The sequence below is a fragment of the Peromyscus leucopus genome, chromosome X (assembly GCF_004664715.2).
Source record: "Peromyscus leucopus breed LL Stock chromosome X, UCI_PerLeu_2.1, whole genome shotgun sequence".
Classification (NCBI taxonomy): domain Eukaryota; kingdom Metazoa; phylum Chordata; class Mammalia; order Rodentia; family Cricetidae; genus Peromyscus; species Peromyscus leucopus.
Genome location: NC_051083.1, coordinates 125,956,072 through 125,972,942, shown reverse-complemented (window position 1 = coordinate 125,972,942; position 16,871 = coordinate 125,956,072).

The following is a 16,871-nucleotide window of genomic DNA, read 5'->3' as shown; positions in this document are numbered from 1 at the left end:
AGTTTTCAGTTGGGAACTATCAACTCAAATACTTCTACAGAAATTTCAGTATATCTACATTCCACAGCAAGCTTGACTAATTTCAAGTTTCTTACACCCTTAATGTGATAAATGGCTATTTTTAACTGAGTTTCTTTTAAAGTAACCAAAAGTATCAGTCAATCACTTGATGCATTTTCTGTGGTTGAAAAAAAATGATCCAGTTGTATTATAGTTAAATTCGGAGCAGAAAAAGAAATATCAAAAGGCTTCATTTACCATAAGGAGGTTTTAAATCATGTGTCCCTAAACTAATTGAAGAAGAGTGCATAGAAGTATAAATTAAGATTTATGTGACTTTACAACTATACATAAACTGTGCTGAAATTTGGCACAATATAGATAGCAAGCACAAGGTAGTTGTTCTCAGCCATTCCATTGTGTAGACAAGTGGCATCAAATCAAGGGTCATACTCATGTTCAGTGTTCACTCAATTAGTTACTGGTCAGATTAACTGAACAAAACTATTGGTGGTGTCCCTTAATAGGAATAGTTATAAGTTTAAGTGACAATTGTTATCTCTCAATTACAGATTTCTAGGGGATCTGTGTTTTGTTAAATTACAACTAAATGGGAGGTCAAATGAACTTAAATGACTTTTTTTTTATAAAAACTTCCTATAGTGTAAATTTTATTGCATTTTTTATTCTATTTAGTTTCCAGTGATTTAGAGGATAGCATTGGAAAAGGAAAAATTAAAGAAAGTGGTTCTACTATCTCTTCTATTAAATACTATGATTTTCTATAATTTTTAAAAACTTTTTTAGTTTGTTGTTCTTATATCTACACAGGGAAAATGGGTTGAAACTCTGAGGCAATTAAATACTTTGGGTCCAGAAAATATGAGACTGGGAATACAAAAGATTTGAACTCCACATTGCTTGGTAACTACAAGTAAGCTGACAATAGAACCCAGAACCAAGAGATAACAAGTCAATCTTTCACTATAGTTTACTTTTGTAGACATTGCCTGTACATAAACACAAATTCTAGCCATTCTAATATTAAAATAGAAAAGACAAATTGCTTGAAAAACTCATTAATGAAGTCCTTAAAGAGCTAATGTGAGTATGTAGTGAATAAATACCTACCTTTACTTTTAAATTGGCTATAGAGAAACAAGACAGTCTTTTAGAGTACCTGAACAATATATTTCTCTCAGTTGGCAACTCACAAATAGTAGATCATGTCAGATGCTGTTGATAAACATCTAAGGAAGCCATGTTGTGCAATGGATAAAAATTATGAAAATGTTTAAGAATCAAATTAAGCATTGTTTTCCCTACTAAGCAACTGCAATGTATATTTCCATTATTGTTTTATGTAAACTAAATCATTGTGGCAAAATTCTGGAGTTGGTATGGAGTAACTTTAATGCTGTTTTCATGAATAAAAGTCTTTTCTTATAGGTCATATGTGTAGCCATTCAGTGTTTTTATTAGTCTACTATTAGCAAAGCTCAAGTACAGAGAGAAATTCAAATAACTTGCTATTTACTTGGTATGGTTATCCTATTAGTTTACATAAGTATGGAAGTTATATCTGTACATACACACATGCACACAGAAAGTAATAGACACACTGAGTGATACACAAATATGGAAATCTAGTCATTAAATATTGAAATGTTCCTGCCTCATTTAAAGTTTGCAAATGACATAGTTATTTTATTCCCATTTATAACTGTTTTCCTTTTAAATTGGAACATAACCACAGTATATAGTAGTAATTGGACTGAGATTATCCCCTTGGATTTCAGTCACCTAACTGTCAAGTGATTTGATTTTTTAATTTTCCTCATTTGTTGAATTTCTCATTTGGCTTATCATTTGTGTGCTTACTAAATGAATACCATGTGCTATTCACAGAACAACAGCTTTGGTGTAAATCAAGCCTGCTACAACCTTGTATAAACATGCTCAGAGAAGCATGTAGATACTATTTATATAGAACCATCTACATACAAATTATGGAATCCCAGGGTGAGATTTGTGATTAAAAATTACTAGAATATGCAAATCTATTATAAAAGAAGGATCATTTAGTTGAAATTGGTGACTAGAGATTAAGTAGGATAAAGAGGTTAAAGGAATATTCACAGAAATAAATACTTATCAGATCTCAAAACCTAAATGCTGAAAAGACTTCATGGTAAAATTATATGAAATATTAAACACATTTCCTTCCTTTAACTCTGATTTATTTCTTTTAAATTAATATGAAATCCAAGCAGTGCCCATACAGCCATCATAATTATTATTTTCAGATAAACTGGTCAAATAAGACATATCCCTTGGATGATGTATTTTTTTTTGTTGATGACTGATGTTATGGATTGATGTTGGAACCTTCTGTCATTTAACAAATAATGACAAGTGATATTTCTGTTTAAAGAAGTAGACAAATATGCATATTATACCTAAGATAATTTTAGGGAATAAAAGAGATCATTACAAGCATTAGATTCCAATGTTGTAGTAAAATGTTGCTTGGTCTTCTGTTTTGTTTTCAGAAATTTTACTTCAGTAGAAAATATCAAATGCCTATTTCAGAAGCCATTTCCTGCATGAAACCTCAGGAAATCATGTACCTGCTATGGATCCCTTTGCTCCATAGCAGGATATACCACCTTTGCCAAGTCTTCCCTGATGGAAATTATTCTCTATTGCAGTTATGAACAGCCAGCACTATCTACGACACAGATTAGCTTAGGGAGATTTTTTCCAGTGGCAATATACGCATAACTATAGGATTCCAGGGCCAAGCATGTATTTACCAGCATAAGATTGTGATACTAAAGTGTAGCTGAAGTTTTCTCCAGGCCTGCCCAGCCCCATGGACCCCACAGCCACTTATAAAATAATCACTCAGAAGCTTATATTAATTAAAACTGTTTGGCCATTTGTTCAGGCTTATTACTGATTAGCTCTTACACTTAAATTACCCATAATTCTTATTTTTGTTTAGCCACACGGCTTGGTACCTTTTTTTTCAGTTCTTCCTTCAAATCTTGTTTCTTATGTGTCTGGATGGTGACTCCTGACTCAGCCTTCCTCTTCCCAGAATTCTCCTTGTCTGGTTATCCTGCCTATACTTCCTGTCTGACTACTGGCCAATCAACTTTTTATTTATCAACCATTAAGAACAACATATTTTCACAGCATACAAAAAGGCATTCCCCCATCACTCAAGAGCATTTTGGTTTTGTGTATTTTTCATACAAACCTTTTTTTTTTTGTTGTTCATCAGTTTTCCTCCAGCCCACAGGAACTGCTTGTTGTTTTATTCAATACTATTCTTCAAAGTGGAAACTACTCTCCACTCTAGAAACTCACACTTATTTATAGGGAGAATCCTCACATTTTGCATTACCAGTTTCCTCTTGTAAGTTCTAGAAATATAGAAAATTTAGTATAGTAAGTCTTGCTGACATAAAAATAATTATAAGAAGACAGAGTTATCAGCAGATATGTCAACTTTTGCAAGATGTTTCTTGTGTTTCAGATTTGTTTGCAATGTTGTTTTAGGTTGTAACCAAAATCCAAATAATCGCTCTTCTCTCTGGAACCCTCTACTCTAACTACAGAAGTGCATTATTGCTGACCGGTTGGTAAGGCTGCGCATGCGTTGCCACAAGCATGTCTATTATTTTCCCCTTACACTCAGTACTTCAGAAAATATTCATTTTTCTCAGATTTGGTACAGCTGCTGAAATGCTACTGAGTCAATTATCCCTATGAAAATTCACTAAGCCTTGTTTTCAGTATGTAACTAAGCAGTTACACAGAAATGTGTATTGGAAACTGGATAAAACCATCAGGATTAAGAAGTCAACCAGTGTTTCCCTAAAAAAAGGAGGCTTTAAGAGACTCAACAGGAAACATTTAATTAAAATTACATCTAGGTCCAGGAATTCCCCTTTGAACTTGTCAATTTTTTTCCATAGGCTTCATTGTATGTATTCTAAAGAAGTAAGACTTAGCCTATAGGCAGCATTTCCACTCTCTGTTTACTGATTCCAGATGCCTACACCATGCCACAAAGTCAACTGTGTAATCACACACTTGACTGTTTAATCCCAAATGCATACATGATTCAGATTGTCGTTTGAATAGAAATATGTCTAAGAAGCTTAGTCTTTCATATGAATCTTACTATATGTGGGTAAGACTACACTAAATGATCTTTGGACCAGCATACTCTTTATCAGAGTTTTGGTGAATAGACATGTTCCATGTTTAAGGACCATCAAAGGAAGATGATTTGGTCTCTATCACTTCAAAAAAGGCTTGATAGGGAGCCTGATTTACCCAATGTGATATAATGTATCATTGTTACCCCAGTCCATGACCTCCTGACACACAGAATAATGCTTTCATTCTACTGTTTTGTTTTATTTGGAAGTTCCAGAGAAGTTACAAGAATCTATGGATGAGGCTATACAAGACAATCCACTGAAGCATAACTGTAATTTTCATAAGGTTCCATAGCAGCCTGCAACTAGAAAGAACCAGCTATAGGACCTGGATTTCTTTATCCTCGGTGTCCAAGGTAAGAATGATCCAGATAAGGAAAATTAAAGTTATTAAAAAACAATTGTTTGAATAAAGACTTACACTAGATGATCTTAGAGGACAAATCTGAGTGTGCACTGATAAAATTCAAGTCAAAATTATCAAGCAAAATTTATTCTGAACGTTCAAAAATTAATCTATTTCAGTTTATTAGTAAACAATATCTTCTATGCACTGTGACTGCAAATCAACAGCCACAAAATGCTATTTATATTTTAAGTGTCATGCTTGTTAGATGAGAAATATAATAACCTCTCTAATTGTCAGTGCTTTGGCTTTTAGTGGCAGCATTTTACAAAGGAAAAACAGCTTCCTCTGTCCACTGCACTGAAGATGGCATTATAGTACCAGTCTCATAGAATGTTCTATTTATTATTTCAACCCCAAAATTCAATTTTTAGTCATTCTTTGAGCTGGTAAATGAAGTACAAAGTTCAGTAGCATTGTATCCTCTTCAGTAATTGCAATTGAATCATTTTTTGTTTAATTTACCCCTAATTAGATGCAATTGTAACTTATTCCCATGAATTATAGGTATTGTAGTTGAGGATATAAATCAACAGAAAATACTAAAGACAAGTGAAAATTATCTTAACTATAAAAAAGATATATTTATTAATATTCATTGCGATCTAATTCCCCTTTGACAGAAAGATATCTTTAAAAGAAGAGGAAAAGAATAACTGTGTCTTCAGCTCACTAGGGTTTTGATTCTTCGGTCTTTAAAAGTTTTTTTTTTTTTTAAGATTTTGGGAGCCATTTTGTGATGACTGTAAATGCAATTATGATTTTTATTTTTAGTTCAATACTATTAACAAGAAGCTCATCAAATGTGAGTACTCCGTAGTTCCTGCGCCTTTTAATTACAAAATCTATTCCTTCAGGTACTGATAACTCATTCAAAGTTAACAGTGTTATACATTGAACTCCTGTTTCACTTCTAAATAGTCACAGTGTTAAATGAATAAATAACCTTTGCCTAATTAATTTTGCATTAAACTTAAGAAAATAGAGAGAAATAAAAGTACTTCTCTTGATTCAGGACTAACATGTTTAAATGTTGATGAGGGCAGGACGTATTGAACCCTACCTTTGTTCTCTCCACAGTGCATGATCCTACTACCACTTTATTATGCACTGGGAGACCCACAATGACTCACTCAAACACCTTATTTGTAATAGAATTCATGTACTCCCATTCATATTAAAACGTTTTTATGTTTAAAGTTGTTTTTGTTTGTTAGTGTGTTTTCTTAATTTATAGATACCATATTTAAAATAATTTTTAAGAGAAAATGTCAAGAGATAGGAAATGAGACTACATTAATTGAACAGATAATATTATTTCAAACATATAACAAACCAGGCCTTTCTTAGTATCCTTTATCATTATCACATGTCAAGCTGGTACAGCTCAGATCATTAGTGAGTGAGATGGACTTAAGCCTACTCTCAAGGAGTCCCATGGGAAATTCTTTTAAGGACTTTTCATTAATTCAATCTAATTCAGTATCAGACAGGAGCAAAGGAACAGTGTTAGCCAGTTAAGGATTTCCCTTGGAAATGACATTTAAATTAAAATACTGAGAAATTTGTATTAGTTGTTGAAGACTGGGGTTGGAGAGAGTATATGAACCTGAGTGAACAACATGAGCTCTGGCATCCATGTGGTGAGGAAAGTAGGAGTACATCACTATTGGTAGAAATTTCTGCAAAGTACCAGAAAACAAATATTGGAGGTTTCACCATCCATGTGGTCTCTGATACAAATAACTTACTATGCTCTTGTAAGACAAAAACAAAAAAAAATGAAGCATACAATAAGTAAACCTATTGATGTTGTGGTGTTTCTGATAAAATATTTATTGACAACAATAAAATGGTGAACAAATATGGCTTCTAGGCCAAGAGGTTGAAGACCAGGTTAGTGAAGAGCCTGATATGAATAGAATGATGTACATTAGGAAGTCAATGAAAGTTTTCTAAAGCAATGGCATCATCAATCTTGTTAAAGACAAACTATTACCTGGTATATGAAAGATCAGAGCAAAGAGTGAGGAGCAGAGTTTAAATTTGGAAAAAAGTAACTCACTCTGTAGACCAAGCTGCCCTGGAACTCAAGAAGATTCACCTGTCTGTGTCTTGTGAGTAAGTGCTGGGACTAAAAGTATGCCATACCATGACCAGTTGTAAGTTATACAAAATTTGAATAACTAGTCAGTAAACTGGAAGTGAGAGTCAATAGTGACAGTGACTTTACATTCCTAAGTTTATGAAGATGCCTTCCATTGAGATGTCTAAAGGAGAGGTGTCATAGAAGGGGACAATAGGACCAGAAAGCAAAGACCATCAATAAATGTAACTTGTGAATTTGTTCTTTACTAATTTCTCTTCTGTGTGCCTTCTGCATTCAAATAACTTGAAGTGCTCAGAGCTCCCTCCCAGAATCTTTGTGCATAATGCTTAGTATATGTATATGTGTATGTGTATATGTATATATGTATCTAGATAGACAAAGGGAAAACCAAGAGACTATAAAGCCCAGGAAGCAAAGAAAAAATCTGACATTTAAAGATAACACAATGGCCAACTGTGTTTAGTGCTGTTGAAAGACAGCAGAGTGACATAGCAAGGCTTTTTCTGGTGTCAGACCTGCTTGAACTCTATACAAAACAGATGCAAAAACAGCTGTAGGACTCTATGTCCTAAAAAAAGAGGCAGAATTTCACACACAAATGCATAGATAAGGGATAGTCTGAGAAATGATAGACAAGACCCAGATCCCAAATACAGAGAGATTCAGTACATCAAAGCAGCAGAAGTGAACTTCAGGAAAAGCTCACAAAAACCCAGCACCTTTTAAAAAGTTCTATACCTTGTTGTCCTGTACCACCAAGTTCAAGTGACAAACAAGAGTTTTTGAGCTTTGGTTGTTTGCTGAAAGAATTAAATTGTAACACATTTAGTCAGGAATAATACACTCCCATTCTTTTCTGACAACAGCTCCTTAGCAGAATATGTTATTTAAATTCAAGTTAATGCATATTTACTGCCTACCTACTAAGTACTTTCTCTGGGCTGAAACTGAAGGAAGCAGAAGCATTAGAGCAAATACCTGAGTACACAGGAGTAAGAGTCTAGAAGAAGAGGCAAATATTAAAAGAAAATGACTGAATAGCTGGAACAATGTATTCTCAGTGCTGGATAATAAAGCAATGTACCACAAAATGAGTTGTTTAGCTATGAGAAGCAAAGAAGACTTTGTGGTAGAGGTACATGTTGATCTAACATTTGAAGGATAATATGGGGTGTCTTATTTGCTTTCTATTTCTGTGACAAACACCATGACCAAAAGCCACCTTTGGAGGAAAGAGTTTGTTTCACATTACAGTTTATCATGAAGGGAAGGCAGATCAAGGACTCAAGGTAGGAAACTAGAGGCAGGAACTGAAGCAGAAACCATGGAGGAACACTGCTTACTGTCTCGATCCCATGGATTACTCAGTTGCTTTTCTTATATACACATGATTACCTGTCCAGGAGTGGCAGAGGCTCCAGTAGGCTACATCTACCCATTTCAATCAATATTCAAGAAAATGCCCCCACAGGTTTGCATACAGGCCAGTCAGATGGACTCATTCTCTCAATTTTGGTTCTCTTCCCAGGTGACTGTAGTACGTTTCAAGTTGACAAAATGCACATCTAGTACAGGAAGAGAGAGAACTTAACCTATAGCCAACAGTTAATAGGAAAATAGAGAAAGGTAGGTGAGCACAGTCTTCTCAGGGGAATGACTAGCTCAGTGTGGCCAGAGCATCTACTCCTTGAGTGAGAGCCACTCTACTTACCTGCCATGTCTATCTGGATATCTTACAAGAATCTCAAGCTCAGAGATGCCAAAGTGGTCTTACTGTTCTCCCTTAACACAACTGTTTTCCTGTCATTGGCCTCTAGGAAGCCAACTTCTCAGCTGTATGGATATTATAACTATAATTCTGATCTAATCATGATCCCCTCCTTGTCCTTCATCCTACATCAGGAAGATATGGGTATCCTTCCAATGGCCTCATTTTAAACCATTGACCACAAGCTCAGCTGTGATTTCACTCTTATTAAGCTACCCTGCTGTTCTTCCTCTTCTGACATACTTTATCATTAACTTTACATGCAGCATCAGTTACTGGACTCATCTTTAGCTTCAAGTCTTACTGAAGCTCCTTCAGTGGTTTCCAGTTGCCTTCAGGATGAAACTAAAATAGATAAAATCCATTTTAATTTGTCAAGTGCTTATTGTCTGCCACCATTTGAGGCAATTAATAAATGTTATTTTCTGTCATCTTTCATTATGTTTTTGAAGTTCACATGGTTGCTTTTCATTTTATATATTTAAGTGGTACACAGCAACATGTCCATGTTGGCTAGAATAAAAAAAAAATGATGCTACAGTGAACATGGACACTTGTCTCTATATGTCCTGAATTTATTTCCATTGATTGTATATCCAACAGGGAGATTGCTTGGTCATGTGGTTACTTCTATTTTTCATGTTTTTGAGAATACAACATTCTGTTTCCACAGCAGTTGTACAAGCTTACATTCTCACCAACAGTGTATGAATGTTTTCTTTTTTTCCGTTGGTGTGCCCACTGTTACTCTTGCTTTGATAACTTCATTGTAGCTTTGACTTTTTTTCTAATGTTGCATTGTATTAAACATTTTTTCTTACAGTTTTTGGTCATTCTTATGTTTCTTTGAAATTGTCTTTTCCTACCTTTGTTCATTTTGAATCAGGTTATTATTTACTATGAGTTGTATTAGTTCTTTACTATTTTTTCATATTATCCCATTATCAGATAAGTGATTTGCAGATATTTTCTTCAAATTTTTAGAATAAGTTTTCATTGTACCATTCATATATAGAAGTTTTGTAGTGTCCTGTAGTTATGCTTGTATATTTTTGTTTCACATCTAAGCATTGTACTCAAGGTTTCTTATTAACAAATTTTCTAAAAAAAAAAAAAAATCCTATTTTGTAGAAACCACAATTTCCTCCAGTTTGCAAATACAGAAATTGTGACCTGGGGCCATAGAGGCACTTCATATTGGAAATTTTAAGCAGGAGACCTAAACTTGAATACCCAAAATCCAAGTTAAAAATCCAGGTATGTTGACACATGACTGTCACATTTCAGAACTGGGGAGTGACAGGCAGATCCCTGGGGCTCACTGATCAGCCAAACTATCCTAACCAGTTTGTAGTAAGCCAAAGGTCTCAATGAGGAATCTTTTCTCAGAAAAGACAAACAACAAAATGAAAAGCAAGGTGGAATGCTCCAGATAAACAAAACTCAAGGAGCATACATGTATGCACCAGCACACATCTACATATCTACATATATGCATTCACATACAAAAAAATAGAGAAAGGAATGGAGAAAAAAGATTTTAAACATGTTTCCCAATATATCACTTACTAATGAAAGTTGAAATACTAAGCATCCAGTCTCATTTTGCTATCCAGTCTTCAGACCACAATACATTCTTGCAATTGGATCCTTCTTTCTTTTAATATTTGCTGTAATCTACTGAACTAAATGGCTGGGATTGTGTTCAAGTGTTACTCCCTTCTGCTGTTAGGCTTTTGAATAGAGCAGTTATATTCTATTTCCCCCATAACCCTTTTTTCCTCTTGGTCACATTCTGGTATATTGTTATGTTCCAGTTTCCATACAACTTCTGCCAAGACACTGTTCTTATTCTTCCCTGTTGCATCATGCACTAACTCTGATTGTACACATTACACCTAATCTGGCACTTAGTAACCAAATGCTAATTAAATTAATAAATATGTTAATGGTCTGACAGCAGATGAAGTTTGAGAGGGGGTCTGGGAACTTTGAATGTCATGCTACGTTTGTTTGAATTTTTCTGCAGACAATACAGAGTAATGGATTTTTTTGTGAATAGATATCATATAAGCTTCTTATTTTAGGGGAATGAGTTGGTACTCTATAAAGGTTAAAGAGAAAATTATGTAGTTATGATGTTATTAAGATAATTTGAAAATTAGAGTGTCAGTAAACTTTTACATACTGAAAAACTGTCCCTAAACTTAGAAGAGTCTATATCATCTTTCAGTTGTTTTGATGTTCTGCTTCAGAGTGTAGGTGAATAGTATGGCTAGTCTAGACTGACATAAGCATATCTCTTTCCAAAATATAGCCACAAGTCTATCTTCATTATATGTTTCTTATTCTTCTGTGCCCAGCTAGCTACCCAAAGGGAAGCTGTTTTCCTAGAATGGTCAGAAGCACAAGAGGGCAAGCTCAACTACAATAGTTCTTAGCAAGTTTCTGCTGCATCAGACAATTGGCCAAAGCAGGTACAAAAGCAAGTCTAACTTCAATAGGACAGAGAAAATATTCCTGCCATAAAAGATAAAGAAGAAGGAGTGATCATTGCTTAATAATGGTGTAATCTGCCTCAGTTCTTATTACAAATAAGAATATTATGTCCCTGAAGTCTAGCATAATGGAATGAAAGCTTGAGAAATGTTACTCCAGATGATAGAAGGTATGAGCTTAGAAGATGAAAGAGTGGAGCAACACAAAGAAAAGCAAATGATAGGTTACAGATTAAGGAGAAAGAGGAGTCAATGATGAGCTACAGGAATGGATAACATATGGTTCCTATCTACACTAGTGTTGTAGTCCAGTGAACAGAAGACATGTATATATATATATATATATATATATATATATATATATATATATATAAACAAGCATTGCATATTCTAGAAGTTAAATGTCACAAAAAATCTACAAGTGCTTAAGTCTTCCTGTAACAATACTGTCAAAGTGCATAATAAAGAAAATGATCATGATTATCACTGACCTAATTCCTAAATTTTTAGGATGTGAGGCAAAATTTATATGTATAGAAAGGAGGTATAAAAAGCAGCAAAAACAAAATATATAATTAGGAGACTCAGGTATGCAAGTGAGGTGCAGTGTATGAAAGGTTAGTGAGAAAGATCTTTGAGTGGGTATTCTTTGGATCCATTTGGTAGAAAGAGACACAAAGCCAATCTGAATTAGCTTAGGAAAAGAAACAAAATTTCTAGAAAATTAGAAAATGCTCTAAAGACGCACCAAAAGTTATGCAAGAGGCAGGGGAAATAGTACATACATAGTGTAACTACACAGCCACAACATAACTACAGCCACAGGATGGAAATTACAAAGGAACTTTCCAACTTAACATATCAACCAAACATGTCATAACATGTTACAATAAGAATAGGCACAAACCCTCATATCAAGGCTGGATGAGGCAACACAAATGAGGAAAACAGTCTCACAAGCAGGCAAAAGAGTAAGAGACAGCTTACATTCTCAATGTTAGGAGATTTACAAGAATTCTAAGCTACACAACCATAACCTGTATGTACTAGAACTGAGTCAGACCCATACAGGCTCTCTGATTAGAGGTGTAGGACCCAGAGGCTAGATAGCACAGAGTCCTAGCTTGGAACCAAACATGACTGGCAAAAGAAAGAAAAAGTCAATGTAGCGATTCACATATATTTTTAACTGTTTATGTATGTGAATTTCCTGGTCATGCCCTGTTCATGATGTTAATTTTACCTCAGTGTTTTGCTTCTCAAGAAGAATGAGTTTTAACATACACTTCACCCTAGTCTGCCCTGAAATGGTGTATGACATAGGAGAAATACATGAGAATGTTTCATTGGGATATACAGGACCCAGCTAGACACAGACTTTCTGTATTGTAATCTTTTGTCCATAAATGATTAACTAAAATGTTTGTTCCCACTGACAAGTCCAAACACATGTGATCAGCTGTTATCAGTCTTCTCTTCTTTCCCAAGATCTTGAACTCTGACATGCCTTCAGTCTTCCTTTTAGGCTGCTTTCCAAAGCTGCCTGGCTTCAAGGCAATATATTCTCAGATCTTCTGTCTAACCATCCAACCTGTTCGCTCCCCTTTCTGACACCCAATTTTTTTTCTAGCCTCTTTATTCTTCTCCTTGCCTGACTTATTGAGCTATTTGCAGACGTCATAGTCAACCCTTCTTATTGGAATAGGACCCTCCCTCCACTCAGCAAATTATCTCTTTGCTTAAGTTCAGATTTATTTTTTCAATCAGCATTCCTTAACTAATTTTTATTTTTCTTTTTTTTTTCATTTTTCTTTATTAAGAAATTTTCTACTCACTCTACATACCACCCACAGATCCCACCTCCTCCCTCCCTCCCAAACCACCCCACATGCCCACATCCCCCAAATCACAGTCTCCCATGGGGAGTCAGCAGAGCCCGGCACACTGAGCCTAGGCAGGTCCAAGCCCCTTCCCACTGTACCAAGGCTGCGCAAGGCACCACACCACAGGCACCGGATTTCCAAAAGCCTGCCCATGCACCAGGGACAGATCCTGCCCCCCCTGCCTGGGTGCTCCCAAACAGTTTGAGCCAAACAATTGTCTTCCATATCCGGAGGGCTTATTCCAGTACTGTGGGGGCTTCACAGCCACTAGTCTACAGTTCATGGGCCTCCAATAGTACGGACGATCATCTCTGCACTTCTTCCCTTCACAATCTCAACATTCCCTGTCTGGAGAATCCCTCCTTTATACTCAAGGAATGCTCAATCTTACCACAAGGACACATGCTCAACTATGTTCATATCAGCACTATTCGTAATAGCCAGAACCTGGAAACAACCTAAATGCCCCTCAACTGAAGAATGGATAAAGAAAATATGGCACATATACACAATGGAATACTACTCAGCATTAGCAATGATATCATGAAATTCTCAGGCAAATGGATAGAACTAGAAAATATCTTCCTGAGTGAGGTAACCCAGACTCAGAAGGACAAACATAGTATGTACTCACTCATAAGCGGATACCAGATGTGTGTGAAGGGATGGTCAGACTGCAACCCACAGCTCCAGAGAGGTTAGCTAATAGAGAAAGACCCTAGGAGGGACACATGGATAACCCAGCGAAGGAGAAGTGGATGAGATCTGTATGGGCGGACTGGGTGTTGGGGGAGGGGTGGCAGAGGTTAAGGAGTGGGGGATGAGAACATAGGGAAATGGGAGGGTCAATCTGGAACAGGGACAGAGTGGGAGGGCAGGGAGGGAGATACTAAGATAGATAAGGACATCAAGGGAAAAGGAAGAGTCAGGGTGCTGGGGAGGCTCTCAGGAACCCACAAGAATACCCCACCTTTGTCTGCTGGCAGTGGTCCAGAGGGTGCCTGGACTGGTCTACTCTGGTGACCAGTCTAGTGAATACCCTAAGCATCATCATAGGGCCTTTGTCCAGTGACAGATGGAGGCAGATGTAGAGATCCATGGCCAGGCACCAGGCTGAGCTCCAGGAATCCAATTTTTGTTTTTCTTAAGGAAAGGGGCCATTTATTGATTGTCTCTGGACAGTCAGTGCCAGCACTGGGCCTTCCAGTGTAGACACTGCTATATGTATTCATTTAATGAACACATGTGAAGAAATAAATACTGCATGCTGGTTCTGTAGTATTTGCTTAGGAAAGTAAAGGCTCCTTCTTCAAAGATATAACACTTCATACAATTCACTGTAGTGATTCTTCTCTTAGACTCTGAAGTTTTGTTTTGTTTAGGTAAAAATCTCACTTTGTCTCAATACCACAGAAAATGAGTGTCATATACTGGCCTGCATTTATGATTTAAATTAGGAAGGACTGAAGTCAAGGTGTTTTTTCAGTCAATTGCCAGAGTTTGTATTTCCTTTGAGCTTAGCAATGCCCTTAAGGGAGGATGGGGGTTATCGTTTTTAAAACTTTGAAACCCAGTCTAGTGGGGAACAATTCCTACTTCTATTAGTGGGTGTATTCTGCTAAGCTCAAATGAACCTATTGTTGAAGGAAGTTGTACTGTTCTGATTTATTGCAGGCATATCAGGGTTGAAGGAATACACAGTATGTATTTTAAACAGCTCTTAGTAAGAGAAATTCCCTTCACCTGCTTAGCTATTTTAACACAGGGTCCTTATGTTGTCCACTTTGACCTAGAATCTGATTTCAAGGTACAGAGAGAATGATCTTTAACTTTCCTTTGTCCTTTTTTTTTTTTTTCAGTTTTGCCTCTTTCTCTATAAGGAAGAGTCTGCTTTCATTTTCTTTATTGTGTCACGTCTGTTATGCTGTTTGAGGAAAGGGGGTCTTAGTGAGCTCACCCCTTTCTGACCACTGTTTCCTCTTGGAAGCAAAGCAGCAAAGCTGAGTCATCTTTTCAGTTGTACATGGCTCTCAAATGATAGAGCATTGTGAATCAAATATCAAAAGACTGGAAATAGTGAACCCACTCTAGAGGTTGTGTATCCGACTCCACTCAGTTCATAGTGAAACTGATGCTTTATTCTGATGACAAAACACTTGTATTTGCCCCTTCTCATAGAATTTTATATCTGTTGTCAGATATAAAGGCAGTGATGTCTTGTGTAAAGCAGATTTGGGGAGAGCAGAAAAGCACAAGCAATTTCCCATCTTACAGAGACTCAGAAGAGAAAGACAGAAATGTCAGTTTCCAATGCAGAGTGGTACCAAGTCAGACTGGCTTAGACCTCAGCCTGAAGCAACAAGTGAGAGGAAGCCAGTGAACTATTTGTTAAAGCAGCATGCCATTTTTATACTTCTGAGGTTCTATATTTGACTTTTCTCTCATTTTATATGTGGGGGAGGGGCATAAATAATTGCTATGGCCTTTTTTTAGTGAATCCAGAAAGAGCTACAAAATTTTCAAAATGTTTAGTACTCTACCATTTGTCATGCCATAGCCAGTAATGACTGTCTTTCCTTCTTATTTCCTTACATATACAGATTTGCTTATAACTATGGTAAGACTCAAAATTCTTTTACAGTCATTTTGTTCTTTGTGGCAGCTCAGAATAAGGCAACAAGAAAATTAAATATTACAAAGATTATAAGCTATTTTACACAGCAAAAAATTAAGACATTTCTGAAAACTCAAATATCATTCACCAAGAGATGGATAAAAATTCATTTGTCACCAGGAGTGGTGGCAGACACCCCCTTCTCTCAGTATTCAGGCCAGAAGGAGCTACATGGTGAGACCTTGACTCAAAAGGGAATAATCTGTCAAAAGATTTTGGCTATGATGAATAACATGAATTAGACAAAGTCAAAGTACTTATTATATAAAAATTGAACATTAGAAAAAAATCATTTTTTCATGCCATTTTTCTTAAAAAGTAGTGAATAGATTTTTTCCTTTACCACACTTCTGCCTTCCTTTTCCACATACATCCTCTAAAAGTCACTCTGGAATTCTCTTTTGTGAACTAATGTGTTGAGACCCTGTTGCTTATTTGTTAGAGTTTTCTTTTAGCGTTCACTTTCAAGCATATTGCATTCAGTCAGGCAACACCCTGAGTTGTTGTCATCTATCCAACAGAGATATCCCTATGTGAGCCTAGAAAACACTATTACAACACTTGAAAGGTCAAGTATCTCTAATGCCTTTCTCCATCTGGTAATGAATCTTTTTCTTCCTTCTTGCCAGCTTACTATAGGAGTGCTGCTAAAAAACAAGAGTGATTAAGTACACTGAACTGTCAAACTCAAGGAAATCCCAGCATATCAAAGAATCTTAAGAACTTATGGGCAAATTCCCATGTTGGAGCAAAATGAATAATTTTGTCTCATAGTTCAAATTGTCCAAGCTTGAAAACAAATAATCAAACAAACAAACAAATAAAAGGCCCTCAACAACTTGAGAGAAGTATAGCTTCTGGTGATATTTTAGGGAACATTTAGAGTTAAGGCACCAAGAATTCTATAAATTTAGTGGCATTAATAACCAAATTCATCATTTTTTTTTAGGACAAAACAACTAATTGATTGACTTCGACATCTTGGCTTGCCATGGGTATATGTCTAAGAATCATGAAATTTAGTACCAATTAATACCTGCCATTAGGCTGTTCCTGGAAAAACAATTCATTATTGTGAACTCATTCCTCATCTTTAGCAATATTTTCGGATATTGTACCTGCATTTTGAGAAATTCATGTATCTATAATTCACCACATTATAAATGTAATGAAGCATAACAATTTCACTTAGATTTTATAAAACTAAAAAAAATGAAATATATAAATGAGAATTATCAGAGCTGTGTTACTTTTAACCCCAGGACTCCATGTTACATTTCTATGTATCAGGTGTCAA